Below are 7,041 nucleotides of genomic sequence, written 5' to 3' on the forward strand. Positions count from 1 at the left end.
GTCGGTGCTTTCGCGCAAGACTTGCTCGGATAGCAATTTTCATCTCGAGGATGAACTTGAAGCTCATTTTATTTTCCACTAGTCTGATTTTCATCGGGTAGTTTCAAATAAGTCCTTACGACTCTAAAAACCTATTCCTGACAAGGAAAAAAAATACTCAAAAAAATAGATTCTTCGTTTCAATGAAACTTAATTCTTTAATGCCACTTCTTTGTGCAAAAGATTTCTTCAATTAAGTACCATTATTAAGGGGTCATTCATAAATTAAGTAACAGCTTTTTTTTAGGTGGGGAAATGTTATGACTTGTTAAATGAGAGCAGGGGCGAACTCATACTCTTATGAAATATTCTATTTAAAAAAAATCATCTTCATAAAAAATCCATGTATTTAAAAATATAATATATAGCGTTAAAGATCAGCAATTTTACAATCTAAGATTGTACCTAATATTGTTATAAAGACTTTTTATTGTAAAAGTAAATGAGTGCTTTAATTTTTTTCAACATTCCGTAAAATAATATTCACAAAAAACAAGCTTTTCACAATTTTTGAAATTATTACTACCTACGAAACCATTTAAGATTTTTTAAGTTTTTGGGTTAAGCAAATATTTGGAAAGGTTCTGAGGAATTTCCAAGGATTTCTAAATCTTTTAAAGCGCTGGGAATATTTAAGGTTATTTCAAGGAATCTCATCAGATTGCAGGTAACTTCGCGGGATTTGAAGAGATTTTAAAGTGTATTTTTAAAGACTTTTGAGAATTAAAGAATGTTATTTTAAAACATTTTTAAGGAATTTCAACGTATTTCAAGAAATTTTATAAGATTTTCAATAATTTTCAGTAATTTTAAAGGATTTGAGGCTGAAAGCAAATAAATGAATTTTTAATAAAAAATATTCATTTTCTACCTAACAAGACGAAGTTTCAACAAAAGAGTTCAATTTTTATGCAAAAAAGTCGAATTTTTTAGAAAAGAGTTGATTTTACAAAACGAAAAAAAAGAAAAAAAAAGTTCATTTTCTGTCGAGAAAGATACGTTTTTAGCTATACGTTTAAATTTTTGACAAAATAGTTAAATTTCAGTGTACAATGATACATTTTCAACCAAATGATTAAAGTTTCAAACCAAAAAGATTAAGGTTCACCAAAAACAGTTGCATTTTCCACATGATAGTTGAATTTTCAAGCCAAAAAGATGATTTTCTAAGAAGGAATTTGTATTTTTAACCAAAAGACAGGAGTTTAAAAAAAAAAGTTGAATCCTCTTTTCAAGAGACAATATTAATTTTCAAACAAATTCATTGAGAAAACGAACCCGAGCTAAAACGCTTAAATTCAAATGGTAATAAATAACACATTACTTGGTTGTCAGAACCAGTTTGACTCTGCAAAATTTAAATGAGTAGTTCTTTTTTAAAATAAAACGATTTTTTTTCGGTTAAAATCAAACAAATGCTTTGTGATAAATTTTAACCAAGCTGCACCTAATAGTTATATTTTCGCAAGCAAACTAGTCACTTTTTATACTATCAATGCGCTTGTTATTTTTTCTCAAGGATAGTGTCTGTTTTTAATCAATCAAATTTACTGGGTTCTTTTTTAACATTCTCAGTAGCTGAATCTAACAAATTAAAGTTGATAAGTTTTAACCATGTGCTTTTGAGCTTGGTAAAAGTGAGCTGAGTTGAGTTGCGATTTTTTAACGGAGTAGAGATATAATTTTTGCAGAATTGCGCAGGTGTCGCAGTAAGGACAGTCGAAGGGACCGACGTCTGCGCAGTTAAGAAAGGAGCCATCTCTAGCATCGTTGTTAGCGTCATTTCGCGTCGACACTATTCCCTTTTGGAAGTGATTGGTAGGATTCAATTGCGCATCCAAAAATAGTTGAGTCAAATGTGTTGTGTTACAATTCTCTCCCATAATGATTCTAGAGTGCTTACCGACAGCATCCGTACGACAGAGATGTACATTATCAGAATGAGAGAGAGCTGAAAAATGACCCTAACCTCAAAATAATGCGCATGCATACAGTTTTTATTTAGCACAATAAACTTGGTTTGTTATTATGCCTCAAAAATCAGTCGAGGGACGCCCGTTATGATACTTTATTGTAACTCCGAATTCTTGTTTTTACTGAACTATACCCGATTGATCACACGACAAAGTATCACATGTCCTTAAATCGAAAAATTATTATTTCTGACACGAAAATTTTTAATAAATAAGTTGATGTTTGTAGTGCATAATTAATTATGTTTAAGCAATATACATTATTATTGAGTAGAGAATTATTTTTAGATTGTTATTATAGATTATTATGACAGAAAATGCAGTGAGAACTGAATAATTCTGTCTGTGGAGCAGCATTAAAGGTGAAAACTTAAATTTTTTTACAGAGAATGCGATTGATTTTATGACTTTGGCGTAGCTGAGAACAGCAGAAATAAAAGAGTTGCTGACCATAATAGGGAATCGAACTATATTTAATAAAAATTTAGATGAATGGCGAAAGGCTATGCATCCCTATGCAGTAGGTTAGTTAGCGTAACCAAGCAGGTTAGCTACCGCAACAGAATGAGGTTGGCTAACTTAACAAAGCAGGTTGCTAATTTTAATCAAAAAATTTTAGCCAATACAACTTGGTTAAATTTTACAACGAAGTTTGCAGGTGCTATATTAGCAGTCTTACTTGGCTATTTTCAGCATAATTTTGATTATTTTCAACAAGTATGTTTTCTCAGCGTGAGATGCATTTCTAACAATAAAAGCCTAATATTCAACACAAAAGTAAATTCTTTGACCGAAAAAAAATAACTTTGGTAAATGAATAGTATTTGACACAAAATGATAAAATATTTTACCAAAAAGTTGAATTTTCAACTGAAAACGATCAGTTTTACCAAAAAGGAAATAGTTGAACTTACATTTTAAGAAACTGCTTTTCAATATAAAACCAACGAATTATCAAACAGTTGAATCTAAAGATAGAATGACGACAATTCAACAAGAAAGATAATGTCCAATCAAGAAAGAGGAAATTTTTTACCAAGTAGTTGAATTCTTAATTTGTAAAAGTCTAAATTTTGAGGCAATAATGGAATGGTTAACTTTTAAAATTACAAAAATTAATTTTTCACAAAAAAAGTAGCTTTCAGCAAAATAAATAAACTGACATATGATTAGTTTCATTTTCAAACAAAAATAAGAATTATAAATCAAAAAGTTCATTTTTAACTAAGTAGTGTCCAATTTCCTACCAAATTGTTGAATTCTTCAGCCAAAAAACAAAATTCCTATAAAACAGTTGAATTTTCAAAATAAAAAAATTTTGAAGCAAATTGTTCATTTTCCGAAAAATGCCTAATGTAAATAATAATATAATAATAATATAAATTATAGAATGAAACAAAAAACTAAAAATAGGAAATAAAAAAAATTAGCTTTTAATAAATAAGTTCATCTTTCAAGCAAGTTCTTTTTTCCTATTATCAAGAAAATCCTCCCTTTTCTTGAATTATAAAATCCAACTATTGTTACTGGAAAGCAATTTTTTGTCTACAATTTTATCTAGGGCTCTTATTTATTTATTTTCAAAAAAACAGTTTAATCCTCAACCGAAGCAGATTAATTTTCAACCAAGCCGTTAAATTTTTTACCAGACAGGATGAAATTTCATCGAAGAAGATTAATTGTTTACCGAGAGAGAGGAATTTTTAACAAAATACTTGAATTTTCAACCGGAATAGATTAATTTTCAATCAAAACTGAAATAGATATATTTTCAGTTGAAAAAATTAAGTTTCAACTAAAAGTGAAGCAGTTTAATTTTCAGTTAAAGAAATTTATTTTCAACCAAAATTGAAACGAATTTTCAACAAAACATTTGCAAAAAAATAATTAAATCTTCTACAAAATAGGCCAGTCTTTAATTAAAGTAAAATGAATTCCGAAATATAATGTAAGACAAACAAAAAATTAGCTATTTACCAAGAATATTTGGATTTTCGTATTCGAGAAAAGGAAAAATTTCTCGATAACAGGAAGAAAAATTCTTGAAAAAAGAGGAAAATATAAGAAAATGTGTTGCTTATTAAAGCAACACGTTTATTTCGCAACATCGTTCCAACATAGGTCGCTGATTAATCTCTCCAGCAATTAGCCAAAGCGAAGAGTTTCACAAAGTCATCACATATCATGCATTATTTAAAAATACGCAAACTGACTGATAATCCTATAGTAAGATCCATATTCTTTAGTCCAATCACATCCATTACGTGAAGCCGTCCACGATGACCCATTAGTATCCCAGATCGTTCGTTTAAGACGTTTCACACTTCTCCGTAAAATAATAAGATTGAATGAATTCATGCTTATTTCGCGAGACAAGGTTGAGCGAAAATCACACGAAAAGTTTATTCTGAGAGAGTCAAGTTGATGAAGCGCGTGCTCGTATGCGAGCTGCAATTACACACTGAATTAACGCTAATTGACACGCTAATTATTGATTCGACGAGCTTTCCTTAATAATCTGCCGCGCCCACCCGTCTGGCAATCAATTTCCTACTCGCTCGCGAGATTGGAAATGGGCTTTTTGTCGCATTTGAGATCTTTTGCACGCATGGTGTTAAGCTTTATGTCTTTATTAAGGACTTGGTATGCTTGCTTTGAATGTATTCATGGTTTGAATATGTGAATATATGTAGCCCACAAATGCAGTCAATCGTGTAACTCGGTTGCAAAGTCGGCTAACCAACCTAATGGGTTTCGTGCAGAATCTTATTAAGGTTGCACGCGACTCACTAAGTCACTACCCTTGGATTCTGATTCCTGATGAGTCGAAAAAAATTATTGTGTCGGGACTTTGGACAAGCTGAAAGTTTTCAACGAACGAGTTATTAGTCTGAGTTAATTACTTAGCTCGTTCAACCTAATGATAATGTAGTGCAATAACTTTTTTAAAGTGTGACAGTTTTGAAAGAAAAAATCTGCCCATTTATGTTGAGAATTATCTTGAAGAATTTATAGCTGGCAAGGAATGGAAATTTTCAAATATTTATTCTCTTCATTTTTATTCATGTTGCATGGCAAGAGCAGAAGATGAACAGTAACGTATCCTAAAAACCTCAATGTTTTTTTATGATTTACCCCATAAATTTGTTCCATTAAGCAAAAAAGTGGATTTTCGTGAATATAATAATTTTTTGCGAGGAAATATAATTGATAATACTATACGTACAGAAAAAGAACCAATTAGACCAAAAATACTACCCTTTGAATTTGAAAACTATCATTTATTACTATATTGTATTGTAACTTTTAAAGATTTTATACGTCATTGTTTGGAATTGTTGATACTGTTATAAATAAAATTATATTAATAAAATAAATATAATATTTTAACGTGTAAGGTGTCATTTTTTACGCTTAGGGCAACAATTATTGTGTTTAACAAAATTAAAAATAATTAATCACTTTTATCATTTTGGGATAGCTTAGGGCTCCAAGACCATGATTTACAATGATTATAGAAAGAAAAGGTATATATGCACTTATTTTTTACCAAATAGAAATTAATAATAGACTAAATGTGTAAGAAATATTCAAATATCTACATTGTACAAATTTAAATTTAAATAAATCTATTTTTTAAAAATGTGCATCAAAATACATTGCATAAATGTAGATAAATTAATGAGACAAATTTTATGTATATTAAGGTAGTAAGAACTTACACATTAATTCGATTTGGAAAACTTATCGAAATAAAATTCAAGTATATGAGGAGTTAATCACATTACAAAAATACATAAATTGTACTTTATAATATATAGCATTGCGATGTTGCCAAGAATTAAGAGTACAGTGAAACCCTTCAATAGCCCTCCCTTCTATAGCCCTTCCGAGAATTGAGACCGCGCCGCAGGTAGGTGTAACAGGAAGTGTACGGGGTGCGCGGGGTCTACGGTTATCAATCAGGCGAGCACTAAAGTGTGAACAAAGAAAAGCGGAGCGGGCTAAATTGAGTTACCTTCCGCCCACCGCCAGCCCCAAAAACGGCGCTATGAAAGAGTTTCACTGTATTTTCTTATTCATCTAGTATGTGATGCGCATGTAATGTTAAAGTAGAAAATCTGTGTCTGGATGAGATATGTATAAGAGATACTGAAATACATTTTACGTCATATATTAAGTAAGTCAATCATAATTAACCTAAATTAAATACATTTATAAAGGAAATAAAATAATATTTACGCATTAAGCAGAATGACAATTCAGTAAAGAAAATGATTCATTTTACTTAATTATTGTGTATCTTACCGATTAAATAGCAAAGATATTAGTAATTATATCTGGATTGTAAGAGCTTTTAACGAAAACATAATAGCAGCAACACGTAAATCGAAATAATTATCGGTGATCCAGAAACTTAAAAATTTACTTTTTCACTTCTGTTGCTTTTAATTTTTAATAAAAATATTACCCTGTGTGAAAAAATGGCTGCCACCATGCTTACTACCGATGGAGGTTAGTTGTTTTTATATGAAGGATCCCTCCTCTGCAGAATAGGGTTGGGAAGAACAAAAATATGAACTTTCACTTGACCCAATTATGCATTTATGATGCTATCATCGTCTTTCAGCGGCGTCTGACCTTTGAAAATGCATATGCCTGATAGAATGCATATATAAGTATGCAAATCATCCCCATCGAAGTGGAAGCGATGTATCTTAAATTCTAAAGGGAACAGCCGACGTTCGAAAGTTTTTGATATAATACGTCGGATAAAGACGAAGAGAAGAGGAAGTTGGGATATCGGTATCTGTCCACTTCGATGTTGCAGCTTGTCATTTAATTAGTGACTTGATGATCATGACAAAGCCAGATCTGAAGTTTTGATAGCGCCATTACCAGATATGTTTAGATTTAAGTTTCACTTGTAGAGCAAAATAAAAAGAAGCCTTGACAGTGAAATTCATTTTTTATTAGTGAGTTTACAGGAATCCGGTTCTAAATTCATGTTTTGTACAAGTTGTTATTG

The sequence above is a fragment of the Belonocnema kinseyi genome, chromosome 6, assembly GCF_010883055.1.
Source record: "Belonocnema kinseyi isolate 2016_QV_RU_SX_M_011 chromosome 6, B_treatae_v1, whole genome shotgun sequence".
NCBI classification, from domain to species: domain Eukaryota; kingdom Metazoa; phylum Arthropoda; class Insecta; order Hymenoptera; family Cynipidae; genus Belonocnema; species Belonocnema kinseyi.